The sequence below is a fragment of the Lutra lutra genome, chromosome 10, assembly GCF_902655055.1.
Source record: "Lutra lutra chromosome 10, mLutLut1.2, whole genome shotgun sequence".
Taxonomy (NCBI): domain Eukaryota; kingdom Metazoa; phylum Chordata; class Mammalia; order Carnivora; family Mustelidae; genus Lutra; species Lutra lutra.
In genome coordinates, this window is record NC_062287.1 from 48,928,315 (window position 1) to 48,947,443 (window position 19,129).

General features: G+C 36.1%; 1 long non-coding RNA gene across 1 annotated transcript in view; it reads left to right on the forward strand.

The window, feature by feature from the left end:
* Positions 1 to 306: 306 nt before the first annotated feature.
* LOC125080005 (uncharacterized) overlaps positions 307 to 19,129 on the forward strand; it is a 111,147-nt gene continuing 92,324 nt past the window's right edge. The window contains exon 1 of the long non-coding RNA XR_007121191.1: positions 307 to 485. This is a non-coding gene — a long non-coding RNA (uncharacterized LOC125080005). The remainder of the gene's footprint in view (positions 486 to 19,129) is intronic.

Here is a 19,129-nt window from a genome sequence, read left to right on the forward strand (position 1 = left end):
TTTCATGTTGAGAGATGCAAAGCTTTTAGCTTAGGAAAATGAACACATCATTTAACTCCTGTAAACCTCACTTTCCACGCCTGCAAAATTATGTAAATAATAATATCTACATTAAGGGAGACTTGTGAGGATTAAATAAGAAGTTACTTGATGTACAGTAAAAAGACCTCTTTTTAAAATCCTATTTTACCCATGTTTGAATCTAATAGGTTACAAGAAACAATTGTCTCACCCTAACAACCAAAGTAAGGTAGATAATCTAGAAAATTATACCTTTTATTTGTTTGTTTGTTGACATCCGGATAGAAACCTGAATGAAATAATCGACTAAGCTCCCGGAAGAGACAAGCCCATTGTATGAGATAGTAAGTCCATACCTGCTGTTATCCCTGGCTGAAGAAGGAAGAAGGATCTGTCAAAGATAAAGAGAATCTAACCTATCCTGTGACAACTTTTAGCAGCGATTTATTGACAAGGCATGACAGGTGAGGATCCAAAAGAGTAGAGAGCTAAAGACTGAATTACTCTCCTAGATTTTCTTCAACAGTATTTACCAAAGTCTGGAAATAATATCTAGGAAGCAGGGATAGAAAGGAGAACAAGATGATTCACTTGGAATTTCAGCTTTAAAAGATGGGGAAGGAAAGTTAAGAACAAATCTTTGTGCACTCAAGACGTTGAGTTAAGTAGAAGTGTGTGAGGGAAAGGAGAGATGAGATATACGGCCCCCCTATCCCCATCAGATACTTCAGACTTTCAATTCCTGATGATGTGGAACAGGGAAGAAGAACTGAGAGAAATTCCTACAAAGTAACCTCAGTCTTCATGGAAAGCAGGGAAGTGGCACCCAGAAGAACAAGACAGAACACTGGAGATAGGATGAGGGAGAGAGAGAGAGGGGGAGAGAGAGGGAGAGAGAGAGATACAGAGAGAGAAAGAGAGAACTCCAAAAAATGGTGCCCTAGATATAAGGCAAGGAGAGATCTTCTGTGGGATGGAGACTAGGCAGCTGGGATCTGAAATAGATGCAGACCTCAAAAACCTTGCCAATGCTGAGATCACAGGCTTTGCTGAAAGGAAATTTTTGGTCCCACTTTTGAAACTGAATCAACCTAAATTTGCAGCAGTTCTCAAACAGTTCAGCCTGGCTCTGCATCAACTGAGCCTCTACTCCAGCAAACAGTCGAAAAAGAAATAGCACTTTCTGAGAACTGAAATTATGTACTTCAATATCTACTGAGTTGTAATAAAAATTTCCAGGCCTCAATTAAGAATCATCGTACATAGAAATGTAATAAATTATGACCCACAGTCATAAAGGGAAACGGTCAACAGAATAGACAAAGAGATGACCCAGATGTTATGATGATTACAGGATAAAACCAAACAATGAAAACACTACTGTAAAACTCCTTAGGGATGTAGTGGAAAAGAAGGTGGATAACATGAATAAAGATACATGAGAATTTTAGCAGAGACATGGACACTTCCTTCTCAAGCATTGTAGTTTGCATCTCTAGTTTTTATATAGTTCATGTTTATTTTTTTACCCTTTAAACATGTTTAATACAGTTATGTTATTGTTTTAATGTCTTTATCTAAAATTTCTAACATATGTGTTAGTTTTTAGTAGATTTCTTCTTGATTTTATATCATATTTATCTGTTTCTTTGCATGCCTAATACTATTTTTATTGAACACCAGATGTTGTGGATTTTATTTTATTCACTGCCTGATATTTTTGTGTTCCTAATTTTATTTTCTGAGGTGCAGTTATTTGAAAACAGGTTGAAAACAGGTTTTTTTTAATATGTGGGATCAGGACTATCATTAGTCTAGGGATAGACTAGTCTAGGGATAATCATCCTGTATCCTGTACAGGATCCTCTATATAAACTATCATAGTCTAGGGATACTTATCCTCTAAAACTGCAGCAAGACCTTTCTGAGTACTCTAACCAATGCCCTGTAAACCATGTAGTTTCCTGTCTGGGTAATGCCTGGTGCTATTCCTGGTCCTGTGTGAATGCTAGGTACTATTCCCTTTAATTATGTATAGTGGTTATTTGCTTTCACTTGGACGTTTTTCATTCAGACACATGCTTTGATTAGTACTCTGCTAAATAAATGAGGGAAACCCTGTGTAGATCTCCCAAATCCTGTCTCTGTGCAGCTCTATCCTTTCTGTTACTATGCCCTAAAAACTCTAGCCACTTTCATCTTCCTGGACTCAACACTTTGTCCTTCATTCAAGGAGACTTTCCAGCTCTGCCTGGGTTCCCCAGCTCTGTGCAGCATCCACATTTCACTTATGACCATAAGCTAGGGCAGTTCTAAGACTTACCTCATTTGTTTCCTATAGCTCAGGGATCACTGATCTTCATTGCCAGATGTCCACTGTCATATACCTCCCCTTCTCTCCCATATATTTTATGTGACTTTTTACTTCCTTCAAGTGGGAAGGTAGATCCAATCCTAATTCTTCTTCTTTTTTTTTTTTAATTTTTATTTTAAAAGATTTTATTTATTTATTTGACAGAGAGAGATCACAAGTAGACAGAGAGGCAGGTAGAGAAAGGGAGGGAAGCAGGCTACCTGCTGAGCAGAGAGCCTGATGTGGGACTCGATCCCAGGACCCTGAGATCACGACCTGAGCCGAAGGCAGCGGCTTAACCCACTGAGCCACCCAGGCGCCCCCAATCCTAATTCTTCTTGACTAGAAACAGAAGTCTGTGTGATTATGTTTTATGAAATGTTTGGATGACAAAACAAATCTATTTGAAATAAATTAGGACAAGACTACCTGTGGGTGCAGACTGACTGAAAGGGCACAAGTAATTATTCTGTAGTGATGTAAAGGTTCTATACCTTCTGTGGGTTGTTGCCAAAACTCATGGAAATTAACCCCTAAGATATGTGTTTTGGTTTTCTATAAAGTTCACCACCAATATATAGAATAAAAAGCCCTATATTTGATCTTACCTGAACTATCTCTGACCTTCAAAGAAATGGGCCAAGCTGACTTCTAATTCAGGAACTCATTTCTTTTCCTCTATTCCCCTATCACCCTCCAAACACCTTGTCCCAGTTTTGGGCTCATTGACATCACAAAAGAAGCTTGCCTCTTTAATTTCTACAGAGACCTGAGCTCTTCAGGTAAACACTAACATAGTTTTAGGTTATATAGAAATAACAGTATTGGGCCCCTGGGTGGCTCAGTGGGTTAGAGCCTCTGCCTTCAGCTCAGGTCACAGTCTCAGGGTCCTGGGATAGAGCCCCACATTGGGCTCTCTGCTCAGCAGGGAGCCTGCTTCCTCCTCTCTCTCTGCCTGCCTCTCTGCCTACTTGTGATCTCTCTCTGTCAAATAAATAAATAAGATCTTAAAAAAAAAGAAATAAAGAATGGTATTCACTCATGTTTTTAAGAAGGGTTAGCTCAGTTAGCCTAGTCTTTTTTCTGGATAACAGGTAAATATGTTCCTTTTCCTCCACCTGTTTATTTTAAGTATCTTAGCAGTGACTTCCACAAAGTTGGCCTTTTTGAAAATAGTATTAACCAACTCCCTGGTTTTTATGGGATAGATTTATTACCACATTAGTTTTAATGGTTTCTGAGTTGTTGTGATTTTTTGTTTCAGGGCTACTGCCCCTCAATTGGGTTTCAGAGCTTGGCGGTTAGGGCTCCTTAATTTATTATTATGAAAGTTATGGTTTGCAGACTTGTTTTCAATCCATTACCCCCCCCCCTGCTAAAATATCTTACAACCTGTCATTATGATAAACAAGGTAGAGTAGTAAAGACAGCCTGAGTTTTTAGAAGATTCCTTGCTTGCTCATATGCATTTTAAAAGGTGATATAAAATAAAGTCAATTATATACATTGGCTATGGGTTTGATTTCTAGGGTGATGGTCAGCTAGTATCTGGAAAATATTTATATTTATATTTTGGGATTGGGAGCTAATATGACAAATAAAATCTTTCATTTGGTAGAGTGACACTGAAATTTTGATCAAAATGTAGAGGCCTGAAACCAATGCCTCTAGCAAGATAGAACACATTACAAGGAATTAGGAGACCAGGCTCTGGTTTTTCTGCTTTTCTTTGCTAATATCCAGCTGGAGCAAAATATATCTTCCTGTGGCACCAAAGGAAATAAGGTAGCATTTATAAAATTGCCTAGTAGCATTAATTGTGCAATATGTACTTCATTTGTAATTAAAGTACAGCACTGAAGCATTGGCTATCCCTTCTTCAAGGGATATCTTGCTTTCATGAAGACTGCAGGCTCTCCAAAGGATCATCATGCAATATTTTTTGAGGACTCCCTGTGACCCAGACACTATGCAAAACGCTAAGGATGCAGATAAAACAGATAGTTTGTCTGAGAATTAAATGTAATTCAGGCTGCAGGATTCCTTCCCAAAGATCTTGGGAGAATGATAGAAAGAAGCATGGAATCAAGGAAGTAATATCAACATCAAAAGCAGCATCAGTAGAAGCAAAATAAACCCTAGAAACACCGGTAAGACAGAAAGCTGTTGGAACTCAGGAGTTTGTAGGGTGGGGAGGAACTGCTACCTCCTGAAACAGTGAGACAATTACCTAGAGAAGAGCGCTTGGAGTCCTGCTCTTTCTTGTCTCTGTTGCTTTTGAGCTAGCATTATTTACCTCCCTAGTGGTTCAGACTTCTGATGTTGATAGTCACAAAGATAGGATAAAAGCAGTCAAGAAGGCCTTTGGTATGAAAAATTAGGAAAAATGATAAGAAACATGTTTATCCATCCTTGTCATTCGCTCTTCTACCTCACTCTTCGAAATATTCAGGGCTGTTGGATTACATTCTATGTAGCCAGCAACTTCTCAGTGCTTCTTACATCTGTAAAACCAAAGGTGATACAATTACTCTCATTAAAAATGAAAAAGAACATTAAAAATGAAAGAGAACAATTATAACGATATACTGTAATGAAAGCTATGTGAATGGGGTCTTTCTCTCTCAAAATATATTATTGTACTGTATTCACCCTTCATCTGATGATGCGAAATGATAAAATGTCTGAGTAGTAAGAAAGATATGAAGTGCATGGCATGGGCATTATGATATAGCGTCAGGCTACTATTGACCTTCTGATGTATCATGGATCATGGAGGATAATCTGCTTCCAAACTGTGGCTAACCACAGGTGATTGAACTGTGGAAAGCAAAATCATGGGTAAGCAGGGAGTCCTGTATTAACTTGTCATGTTGGACATATTGAACACACTGGTAAACTTTTACATTTCTATTGTAGGTTTTTTAAGGCTCTAAGTTTCCTTTGATTTAGAGACAGCCTGTTATATATATATATATATATATATATATATATATATATATATATATATATATATATGGAATCTTACAGAAAATGGTATATAATCCATGAATCCATTTACATATAGTTCTAGAATAAGCAAAACTTATCTATGGTGAGAGACATGAAATCAGTGATTGCTTCTGTGAGAATCTGCCTAAAAAGGGGTACAAGAAAAATTTTTAGGCAATGGAAGTGTTCAGTATATTGATGAAGTATATGCATTTGTCATATCTAATCAACCCATATTCTTTAAAATCTATACATTTTACTGTATAGAAATTTTAAGAAAAAATGGAAAAATAATAAGAGAATGGAGTGTAGAGCATGGAGATATGTATCTACCAACGTATGTAGAGCCTGTTTCCTCCCTAACATTTCAAAAGTCCACCCAAAATGTGAAGAGGAAATACATAGTTCAGAAATGTGACAGAATACAGTATTGAAAAAAATGCTCTGTACAAGTAAAATAAATCACCTGTTAATTGTTAAAACTAAATGATGACTCTAGGTGGTCTCTAATGATAGAAAACACATTTTAGTAGTCTAGTTCTATAATTTCCTTCCATTTTCAACTACCAGTTCTCACAGTCACTTATAAACCTATCTCCATTCTTAACAACAACTGTAGAAGGCAGAGAAGTACTGTTTTCATTTTGTGATTCATGTACTGAGAATCAACATAGTTAACCTAGAGATAGTGACAGATCCAGGTTCGAATCCAGGTCTTCAAAGTGAGAACTCTATTCTCTTTACATTTCATGGTTCCAGATAGTAATCCTCACCAGTCCTCTCACTTCTTTAGTTCTGATGGCTAGAACCCAGTTTCTTCCTAGGGTCCAGCCTTCTTCATTTAACTTTATAGGCCTGATGATTCTTATTCCATATCCTTCTCTCTTTTCTTCTTAGAAGTGGGCCTTTTGCATCCAAACATAACCCAATGCTTTGAAATTTACCACCGGTTCAAACATCTTGCCTTGTAGACCTCAGTGTTCTTTCAGACTCACAGAGTTATTCATTCTGTTCTTATTGTACTTTCTCCTGGCCTGTGTCCTGGGCATTGCCACTCCTTCATTTGTTCAATCTACTTCCAAATTTTGGTCCCGTCTCCTTTTTCTGAAGCATAACCACAAGAATATACTTTAGGGGTTATGCATATTAACTTCCAAATACCCATTTTGCCAATAACTGTAGGTATTTAACTTCTTTGAGCTTCAGTTTCTCATTGTTAATTAGAGGTAACATGTCTGCTGTATACTTCTATTTGAAAGGTTACATTCAGGGGAATTAGGTTAAGAAAATTTCCTAGCAGAATGCCAGTACCACAGTAGATGCAGAATAAGTTGTGACTATTACCCTCATTGTTACAGTATGATTTTATTCACGTATGATTTGAAGTTGCTTAGGAGAAAAATTAAGTGTCCCTTGACCGATGTGTTTTAGCATCCCTTCTTTGATATAAAAGTAATGTAGGCATATTAATGGTATTGAGATATTCTTTGGTAAGTTTACTTATTCATATTTCACATAACACAGTATAAACTTTGAGAAACCTTGTCCTCAGAGAAGTCATTCATTGTCTTCCATTTGCTCTTCTGAATATGGAATTCATGCCACAGTCACCAATATTCTATTAATTTATAGTGGCACTAGAAGTGACCATAAAATAAGTGCTATGGGTCATACTAGTAAGACATGTCTGTTCAAAGTCAAGAACACTGACTAATGATGAAATGCCTAAAGCAAACATGTATCGATAAAAATCATTTCAATTTTAGAACATGACAAGTTTCTTAAATATTAAATGAGGTATTGCTGGAAGGTAGAAAGTCAAGTTTTATTAACATTTATTTTTCCACTGGAAAATTTTCTGATGCTGACAGTACTGAACCAATTGATAGGGACATAAACTTGTTTAGCTTCAGATTCAAAGACAAAACTACTAAATTTTCTATTATCTTTCTTTGTAGGAAGACAGAGAAATTTCCCTAAATACAAATTAGACCAAGTTTCTCTCCTACTTGAAAATATCCAATAGATTTTTTTTTTTTTAGTTTAGCGTAAGACTCATATTCTAGAATTTGTTCCTTATTTACCTCTTCAGCTGAAAATCCAATATGACCCTTTATTTTTATTTACTATGAACACTTAATGTTTTTCTGGGGTAATACATCTGGCTATACAATACCTTCATATCTTTCTATAGGATTTCCCCCCACTATTTGGAATGTCCTTTTCCCTCTTTATTTCCCAGCAATATTATTTTACTTCAAGCTCTACTTCCATTAAACCCTCTACAATTGCTGAAAGGCTTTAGTATAATGTCTGACATGTAGAAAGTATAGTGAAGTGACAAAACACAAGGTTTTGTTTTGTTTTTTTTAATAAGAATATGAGAGAAGAGAATAGGAATCTCAGCTCTTGCCTCTTCTATGTGAACATGAATAAGCGGATTAATGTCTTTGAGCCTTGTTTTCCTATTTAAAAAAAAGTGATCTATGGGAACAATGCCTACCTTAAGGATCTTTGTGGTGGTTAAATGAGATGAGCAAATGTCCCACATACACAACTTCACTCTGATCTCTTGGGTGACAAATGTTACCTCTATTCATATTATGCTTTGGGGTTGAATATAATGTTTGGCATACTTTTGTCATTTTAAAATGGCTATTTTTAATGAAAATCATGGTGCTTTTGATAGCAGTAGTAGTTGTCATCACCATCATAGTTATCATTTATATGAGAATAGGATGGAAACTGAAAGAAAGTGACTAGAATCCAGTTTTTCTAAAATGTGCTAGGATATTGGTGTATTTTATTTACCCTTCTTGGAATTCCTTGTACTTACTACATTTAATAAAATATTGTCTCTATTAAATATGGAATATTTTCAATAAATACCTTTCTAGATATTTCTTGGGCTACATTATCACTACTTATTTTTTCTAAGACTTCAATGAGTTATATGTTAGATTTTTTTCACTCTATTCACCCTATCTTTTTTTTTTTTTTTTTTACGATTTTATTTTATTTATTTGACAGAGAGAGAGATCACAAGTAGGCAGAGAGCCAGGCAGAGAGCCAGGCAGAGAGAAAGGGGGGAAGACCTATGCAGGGCTCAATCCTAGGACCCTGAGATCATGACTGAGCCGAAGGCAGAGGTTTAATGCACTGAGCCACCCAGGCATCCCATAATGTCCCTATCTTTTAAGTCTTGTTAAACATTTTGATATGCCTAGGACTTTCCAAAACATCTTACTACTTCTTAATTTTAATTTTTTTTTAATTTTTTAAAATCTTAAATACATTTACTTCAGATTCAATATATACTAATTATCTGCAACAACAGTAGTTTGTTTTTTCCAGTCATTTTGCTAATAGTGACTATTGTGATTTGTGATTTTTTTTTTTAATTGTTAACTAATATTCCATGGAATTTGTGTTTGGGAGTAATTTCAGTCCTGAGTTTAATGTATAGTCAGAGATGTGCATTTACTCTTTTCATGTGTAGGAGGACATTACCATTCTGAGATCCCTTTAAACAAATTTTTATTTTTTTTATCAGGCCACACAGGTAGTACAGATTTCAGCCAAAATCTCATCTGTAGGTTAGTTAATGGTTCGAAATTCTTGGAAGGAATTTTTTTTTCTCTACCCAATTGAGGCCTTAACAAGCATGTTTCTTTATAGTCTTCCTCTACAGAGGAGAACGAATCAGGTTAGAAATTCCTGTAATGTGTTATGTCTTACTATAACCTGGAGGTCATTTTAAAGTGCCACGTACATGACTACATACCTGAACTATTGCATCAGACAATTTTAGAAAAGGGAGTTGGAGAGCTATATTTGTTTTTGTTTGTTTTTGGTTTTTGTTGTTTTTAAAAGATTTATTTATTTGAGAGAGAGAGAAAGAAAGAGAGAGCGAAGGCACAGTTAGGAGGGGCAGAGGGAGAGGGTGGGAGGACCTCAAGAAGATTCCTTCCTGAGTGCGGAGCCCAACAATGTGAGCCTCCATCCCAGGACTGGGAAATCACAACCTGAGCTGAAACCAAGAGTCAGAAGCCCACCCAGGTGCCCCTTTCTTTGTTTGTTTTTAAGTAAACTTCTTATATAATTTTGAAACAGCTAACATTTAGATTATAGTTATAAATAGTCTAACATTTTCATTGTAATGGATCTCTTATTCTGTTACTTTAGATTTGATCATGTCTCAGGATTTTAAACTGCTTTTGATCTATTAAATCTTAACATGCATCGTGTGCCATTTTCCATAATATCTGGTTAACCTTTAAGACAAAGGCTGGTTTTGATTCTCTCAACTTTTTCAAACTGTATGGAAGTACTGGGGTTAGTATAGGTTTTCTTGTTTGTTTTTAGAGTGAAGACCTACATGAGATGGATGAAGGCAAGATTTTTTTTTTTTCTAAGAATATAATGGGAAATTTACCTTGAAAAACAGATGTTACATTATCATCTTTTTATATTCGTAGGTTAAAGGTATCTAAAATTGTTTCTGTAACATCTGTGTATGAAAGTGATCTGAAGGGCGCCTGGGTGGCTCAGTGGGTTAAGCCGCTGCCTTCAGCTCAGGTCATGATCCCAGGGTCCTGGGATCAAGTCCCGCATCAGGCTCACTGCTCAGCAGGGAGCCTGCTTCCCTTCCTCTCTCTCTGCCTGCCTCTCTGCCTACTTGTGATCTCTCTCTGTCAAATAAATAAAATCTTAAAAAAAAAAAAAAAGAAAGTGATCTGAAAATAGAGTCAGTATTTTGAAGAAGTCTTAGAAAGTTCAAGGCTTCTGTGTTAGATGATGAGTGTCACTTGGCCACTCACCACTAATACTCCAACAGACAACCAGCCAGCCAACTATCATAAATGCCATTGAGTACACCCAGCACTAGCTAATCCTCTTCCAACTCACTGACTTATTCACAAACTCAACTAAGACCAGCTAAGACTGTCCTAGACCAGAAAAATTGCCAAGCAGAATTATGAACCACATAGATGACTGCTGGTTTAAGATATTAAACTTCAGGGGTGTTTGGGTGGCTCAGTGGGTTCAGCCTCTGTCTTTGGCTCACGTAATAATCCCAGGGTCCTGGGATTGAGCCCCACATCAAGACCCACATTGGGCTCTCTGCTCAGTAGGGAGCCTGCTTCCCCTTCTCTCTCTCTGCCTGCTTCTCTACTTGTGATTTCTGTCAAATAAATAAATAAAATCTTTTTAAAAAAATTAAAAAAAATAAGATACTAAATTTCAGGGTTATTTGTTTTGTAGAAATAGGTTAACTTATATGCCAAGCTTCATTACTTTTTAATTACTGTTTGCTATAATTCTGGCTATATTAATTTGGGTTCTGCAGAAACATTATCTGTTCATAGTATACCTGGTAACTTTGCTAAAATTGCTCATTAATACCAGGACTTTTTTTAGTCAATACTTTCAAATTTTCCACATAGATAATCATTTCATCTACGAACAAAAACAGTTTTATTTATTTCTTCTCAATCATATACATCTTATTTTTTTTTAATCTGGTCTTATTGCCCTAGCTAATAACTTTCAGTACCATGTTGAAAGGAGTGTTGAGAAGGTCCATCCTTGCTTTGTTCCCAATCTTTCTGGGAAAGGTTTGAGTTTCTCATCATTAAGTATGATGTTAGCTGTAGGGTTTTGTACATATTCTTATCAAGTTGAGGAAGTTCCTCTTCATTTCTAACGTACTGATAGTTTTTATCATTAACAGTGTTGAATTTTGTCAATGCTTTTTCTGTATCTGTTGATATGCTCATGTGATGTTTTTGTTTGTATCCTGTTGATATGATGGACTACATTAATTGATGTTTAATTGATAAACTAATCTTGTATACCTAAGATAAATAGAACTTGGTCTTGATGTATAATTCATTTGATTAACCTTTTATTAATTTTATTTTATTATTTGTTGGACTCAATTTTCAATATTTTATTAAGGATTTTTACATTTATGTTCATGAGAGATATGGGTTTGTAGCTTTCTTCTAATGCCTTTGTCCGCTTTTGGTATTAGGGTAATGCTAGCCTCTTCTAGACCTCTAAGGAAGACATGGGAAGTAAATCCCCTGCTTCTGTACTCTGAAAGAGATTATAGAGAATGGGTATAAGTTCTTTCTTCTTCTTTTTTTAAAGATTTTATTTATTTATTTGACAGACAGAGATCACAAGTAGGCAGAGAGAGGGGGAAGCAGGCTCCCCACCAAGCAGGGAGCCTGATGCGGGACTCAATCCCAGGACCCTGAGATCATTACCTGAGCTGAAGACAGAGGGTTAACCCACTGAGCCACCCAGGTATCCTGGTATAAGTTCTTTCTTAAATGTTTGGAGGAAGTCAACAGTGAACACATCTGGACCTGGTGCTTACTGTTTTGGGAGATTACTGACTATTGATATAATTTCTTTCATATACATAGGCCTATTTAAATTGTTTATTTCTTGTTGTGTGAGTTTGGGCAATTTTGTCATTCAAGGAATTCATCCATTTCACCTAGGTTATTAGATTTGTGGGGATAGTATTTCTTTATTAGTCTATTAATGTCCATAGGATCTGTAGTGATGTCCCCTCTTTCATTTCTAGTTGTGTCCTCTCATTGTTTTTCTTAGTTAGCCTGGCCAAAGGCTTATCAATTTTATTGGTCATTTCAAAGAACCAGCTTTTCAAAGAACCAGCTCTAGGTTCCATTGATTTTCTTTATTGATTTCCTATATCAAATTTAACTGAAATTAAAGGATTGTTTCTACTCTAGTATTTCTATGCTAATTCTTATTATTTATTTTATTCTGCTTCCTTTGGATTTAATTTGCTCTTCTTTGTCTAATTTTTTAAGTGGAAACTTAGATTATTGATCTTAGATCTATCTTTTTTCAAATATATGCATTTAATGCTATAAATTTTTCTATAAGTATTTCTTAGCTGCATCCTACTCGTTTTGATAGTTGTGTTTTCATTTTCATTTGTTCAGCATATTTGTTAAGTTCTGTAGTGATTTCTTTTTTGACCAATGTGATATTTGAAGTGTGTTGTTTAATCTCCATGTAAAGAGAATAAAAAAGAATAAAGAGAGTAAAAGAGTAAATGGCATAAGAATTCATTTGCTTTTATTTGGCAGAATCTAGGAAACTTTCTGAAGGAAGTGACACCTATGCTAAGCCTTGATGAATACATACAATTTGAATAGGAAGAGAAGTACAGAAAATACATACCTCATTGAGTGCATATCTCAGCTCTTTTTATGTGTATCTGAGAAAAATTAACTATTTTTCTCTACTCACACTCAAAACACTTTTGATACCAGATGTGTGGATTTTCCACACTGAGTAATTCTGATACTAACTTCCTAGAGTTAACTCATACTTCCATAAGAGTAAGAGCTTAATCCCACAAGACTGCCTTCCACTCACTACAGATGTCAATTACAAGTAGTGGGTTCCCAGGTTACCCACAATTTCTGCTGAACCTGGCTACAAACTGGAGACTTCCACAACCTCCTCCTCAGGTCCAATATTTTGCTAGAGAGACTCAGGGAATATAAGAAAAAAGTTTATTTACCATTGTGGATTTAATACAAAGGATTTTTTAAATTAATTATTTTTATTAACATATAATGTATTTTTTGCCTCGGGGTACAGGTTTGTGAATCATCACACACTTCACAACACTCACCATATCGCATATCCTCCCCAGTGTCCATTACCCAACCACCCTCTCCACACCCCCCTACCCCAGCAACCCTCAGTTTGTTTTATGAGATTAAGAGTCTCTTAAGGTTTTTCTCCCTCCCAATCCCATCTTGTTTAATTTTTGCCTTCCCTATCCCACAAACCTCCCACTCTGCCTCACAAATTCCTCATATCAGAGAGATCGTATGATAATTGTCTTTCTCTGATTGAGTTATTTCGCTCAGCATAACATCCTCTAGTACCATTCATGCCATTGCAAAAGGCAAGATTTCATTTCTTTTGATGGCTGCATAGTATTCCACTGTGTATGTGTGTGTGCATATATATTATAAACACACATACACATACATACACACACACCACATCTTCTTTATCCATTCATCTGTTGATGGACATCTAGGTTCTTTCCATAGTTTGGTTATTGTGGACATTGTTGCTATAAACATTGGGGTGAGTGTGCCCCTTTGGATCACTGCATTTGTATCTTTAGGGTAAATACCCAGTAGTGTGATTGCTGGGTTGTAGGGTAGTTCTATTTTCAACTTTATTTTTTTTTTGAGATTTTTATTTATTTATTTGACAGAGAGCACAAGTAGGCAGAGAGGCAGGCAGAGATAGAGGAGGAAGCAGGCTCCCTGCTGAGCAGAAAGCCCATTGTGGGGCTCTATCCCAGGACCCTGAGATCATGACCTGAGCCAAAGGCAGAGGCTTTAACCCACTGAGCCATCCAGGTGCCCCTATTTTCAACTTTTTGAGGAACCTCCATGCTGTTTTCCAGAATGGCTGCACCAGCTTGCATTCCTACCAAGAGTACAGGAGGGTTCCCCTTTCTCCCTATCCTCTCCAACATCTGTCGTTTCCTGACTGGTTAATTTTAGCCATTCTGACTGCTGTGAGGTGGTATCTCACTGTTTTGTTTTGTTTTGTTTAATATTTTATTTATTTATTTATTTGACAGACAGAGATCACAAGCAGGCAGAGAGGCAGGCAGAGAGAGAGGAGGAAGAAGGCTTCTTGTCACGCAGAGAGCCCGATGCAGGGCTCCACCCCAGGACCCTGGGATCATGACCCAAGCCAAAGGCAGAGACTTTAACCCACTGAGCCACCCAGGCGCCCCTCACTGTGGTTTTGATTTATATTTCCCTGATGCCGAGTGATGTTGAACATTTTTTCATGTGTCTGTTAGCCATCTGGATGTCTTCTAGGCAGAAATGTCTGTTCATGTCCTCTACCCATTTCTTGATTGGATTCTTTGTTCTTTGGTGTTGAGCTTGATAAGTTCTTTATAGATTTTAGATACTAGCCCTTTATCTGATATGTCATTTGCAAATATCTTCTCCCATTCCGTCAGTTGTCTTTTGGTTTTGTTGACTGTTTCTTTTGCTGGGCAAAAGCTTTTGATCTTCATGAAGTCCCAATAGTTCATTTTTGCCCTTGCTTCCCTTGCCTTGGGTGCTGTTTCTAGGAAGAAGTTGCTGTGGCTGAGGTTGAAGAGGTTGCTGCCTGTGTTCTCCTCAAGGGTTTGGTGGATTCCTGTCTCACCATGAGGTCTTTCATCCATTTTGACTCTATTTTTGTGTGTAGTGTAAGGAAGTGGTCCAGTTCCATTTTTCTGCATGTGTCTGTCCAATTTTCCCAACACTGTTTGTTGACGAGACTGTCTTTTTTCCTTTCGACATTCTCTCCTGCTTTGTCAAAGATTAGTTGACCATAGAGTTGAGGGTCTATTTCTGGGCTCCGTATTCTTTTCAATTGATCTGTGTGTCTGTTTTTGTGCCAGTGCCATACTGTCTTGACAATGACAGCTTTGTAATAGAGCTTGAAATCTGGAATTGTGATGCCAACTTTGGCTTTCTTTTTCAACATTCCTCTGGCTATTCAGGGTCTTTTCTGGTTCCATATAAATTTTAGGATGATTTGTTACATTTCTTTGAAAAAAACTGATGGTATTTTGATAGGGATTGCATTAAATGTGCAGATTGCTTTAGGTAGCATAGACAATTTCACAATGTTTGTTCTTCCAATCCATGAGCATGGAATGCTTTTCCATTTCTTTGTGTCTTCCTCATTTTTTTCATGAGTACTTTATAGTTTTCTGAGTACAGATTTTTTGCTTCTTTGGTTAGGTTTATTCCTAGGTATCTTATGGTTTTGGGTTACAAAGGATATTTTAAATGATACAAATAAATAGCCAAATGAAGAGATGCATAGTGCAAGGTCTGGAATGTTCCCAAGTCCAAGAACTTCTGTTTGTATGGAGCTGGGGCATGCCATCCTCCTTGTACCTGAAGTTGTTCACCAACCTGGAAGCTTTCTGAACCCTATACTTATGGAATTTTTATGGAGACTTCATCACCTAAGCATGATTGATTATTAACTATTTTAGCCCGCCCCGCATTCTGTGGAATAAGTTTCTAATCATGGCTTGATCTTTAGATTGACCAGCTCCTATCCAAGAACCCACCACCAAGAGTCACCTCATTAATACTAAAGATACTCCTAAAGCCCAGAATCTCTGTGTTAGACACTTTTATCACTTACGATATTAAAAAGGCTTTAGGAGCACTCTACCAGAACTGGGGTCAAAGACCAAATAGAAGTAGGAATGGGGGCAGGGAAAATATATTTCTTATTATTGCACAACAGAGTATTCATTAAATAACTTTTAAAAGTGAATTGGAAAATAATCCCAATTTTTTAAAAGTAAGAAATACCAATGCTTATTCTAAAATGATTGTCTCATATGTATCTCCTTAACTTCTATGTGTTTTTTGACATCAGTAGGACATTAAAATATAATGAATTATTCTGCCAGGCATGAGTATGACTGAACACTAAATAAGACAAAGAAAAAGCAAAATTTCTTCTATTTATAATGGCCCACTGCTGATAACTTCAGATTCAGCCTTTTTCAACTTTAAGACATCCAACATGGCTTACCAACAGACAGATATGCATAATTTCTTCAGTTACTCTGGCTACCTACTGCTTGATATTATACATAACTGACAATGACTCAAGGCATTGAAATTTTTTCAGGCTATAATTTTTTAAAGGAGTTTTTAGAAGAAAAACATGTCAACTAATCATCTTCTCATTCATCTTTTAACATGCCAGAAAATCATTTGGAAGAAAAAATAATTGTAAAATCCCCAGGATCTCTAATTTCAGTTGAAGATATTTTTCATACTGCTTAAATGTTTGTCACTGGGAATTTCTCTAACAGTTCACATATTTAGGGCAGAAACTCTAGTATGGATTACAAAAAAAAAAAATCTGACTAAAACAATAATTAAACAATATAGTGGGATGTGAACGTTAAATTTTAGAATAATAATAGTAGATAATATTTGGATATTGTCTTTGCCTATTATGCTGTTGCGAAACATCCAAGACTTTAATTTTCACAATAAGGAAGTAAAATATGTAAAGGAGATGTTAGATTTTCATTTAAAAATGAGGGAATTGAAGCGCAGCATAACAAATACAAAGGCCAATTTCACACACAATGTTAAGGTCTTTTTGTCACTAGAGTGATAAGGTTGAAAGCCCAGTTTTTGGGTTCTCTATAGAGACTTAATTTTGAAATCTGAATCTGCCACTTGCTAGCTGTGTGACCTTAGTTAGCTTTGTTTACTTCTACATTCAATTACTATATGTGTAAAATGGGAAATATAGAATTTAGTTTGTAGGTTTCTATCTGTAGGTTTTTATCAATGTTCATTATTTTCAGTTGTCATTGTTACATACAATTTCACTAAAAGTATAGCTATGTATTTTCTGTATATGTGTTTACATAGAAGAGATGAATATAGAGAACTGTTAATAAGCCTGAAATAAGTTAAAACTCTAGCAAGAACAAGAAGGACCCATCAGAGTTACTGTTAACAGACGGAAGTCACAAAAGTTGGATTAAGCAGGTGTGAGGAAGTGCTGATTGTAAATTAGATCAGCTGTTTCTTGAAAAACAAATCTTCTGCATGACCCTACTAATTATAACAGGATAGTAATAAAGTATAATGAAGGAAGTAAATCAAGGAACGACAGTCTGTGACCCAGATTTGAGGAGGAAGGATAGGAATGGCTCTGGTTCAGGAAGAAGAGATGAAGAGGTCTTGGAGTAATGGAAGAAATAATATTCTTTGGATGTAAGTCATAATTTTCTTTCAAGCTTTGAGCCATGCCCAGGATTAAGCTAGTTCTCTTGAGAGGAATGAAATGAAGAAAGTTTGTTATTGGGGAAGATTTCATATGACAGGTGAGGCGCCGAAAGAACCTTTCTGAAAATATTTGATGGGATATGAATAGCTTCATTCCATGAACCAGTGAGATATTTGGCTCAAGATTATTTGCCAGAGTATAAGGTAGAGATACTCAATATATTGTGAGAATAAGATAATGCATTTAAAGTACCTGACACATGTTAAGAACTCCTTAAATAATGGTCCTTTAATTATACTTTTCTCCTAAATTTATGTTCCTTCTAGCACACTTCTGCTTCTTGCTTGTATGAACTCCTTGCCTATACATCAACCTGGCATATCTTTTCACCAATCCTCTAGAAGTTAATAAATACATCTATAGATACCCTAATAGTGTTTTACGTGAGATATAGAGATAGAGAAAAAAATGAGGTTAGGTCATAAAAAGTCTTAGTCATTTTATAGAGTGAAGATTTCACAAAATAAAAGGACAATGAATCATAATCAATGAAAAGGTCCATTCCTGAACCCAAAAGAGGTCTTATCCTCTTTAAGCAGTTTGGACCAACTTCTTCAGATGTCATCAGTCCACTGAAATAGGTCATGTACCCCCACTGCAAGGTGTCATGAGCCCTTCTTTGGGACCCTGAAAGAAACAAACTGACATAAAAACAAACTGGTGTAAACAGACAGGAATCTTCCAGTGCCACTCTTATTACCATTTTTTGAAATAGAAGTAAGATTATTGTTAGAATTGGAGAGCCTGATTTTAATAGCTAGTTACTTAAATACCACAAGCTTCCATTTTCTCATTTTGAAAGGATAAGAAGTATCACCTTAAATATTTACTATTAGAATTCAATAGAAGGGGTTTAAATCAGAAATTTTTAAAAAGATTTTATTATTTATTTGAGAGAGAGAGAGTGAGAGAGAGCATGAGAGGGGAGAAGGTCAGAGGAAGAAACAGACTCCCCATGACCAGGGAGCCCAATGCAGGACTCGATCCCAGGACTCCAGGATCATGACCTGAGCTGAAGGCAGTTGCCCAACCAAATGAGCCACCCAGGTACCTAAATCAGAAAAATTTTACCACATTACTTGCTGTTCATAACTGTTTGCTGATTTTGAATATTAAACCCAACAACTGTATAAAACCAACTAATGCCAAGTGTCAACTTAAAAGAAATAACATTTGAAACTGTGTTTGTAAATTAACTAGAACCAGACAGAAATAAATTCTTTTGCATCTTTGTTACTGATGTTTTGGAAAGAGAGTAATGAGTATAAGTCTTAATAACCTAAGTGTGACTCCCTTGGGTATGTCTTTGGAATTTTGGATAAGATTTATTTATTAAGTACTTATATGAATAAATTATCTATCTTTTGAATCCAAAAATTTTTTTCCAAATGTCTGTAGACCAGGACTCACTAGGTAATGTTCTGTCTAAAAATATTTTTCCCTTCCATTTTATGCAGTTTGGTTAAAGGTTAATATACAAAGCACAAAAGCACAAATTACGTATGAATAGCTGAGTGAATTTTCACAAAGGAAAAATGCCCATATAGTAAGCACCCAAACAAAGAAGTAGAAAATCAGCAGGACCCTAGAAGTCATACTCTTCTTTCAGTCATTTACCCCATCCCTTTTATGGGCTGTTTGTCTTTAAGTAATCAATTGTATAGTTTTTCATATATTATAGAAAATCCCACTTTGTCAGACATTTTTTTTCAAATATTTTCTCCCTCACTATGACTTACCTGATGTTTATATCATCTGCAGTTGTCAGATTATAGAATCAGAGAAAAATGCCTGAAGGCTGCTGAAACTTTAGTTGATTCCTTGAGCCATGAAGCCAGA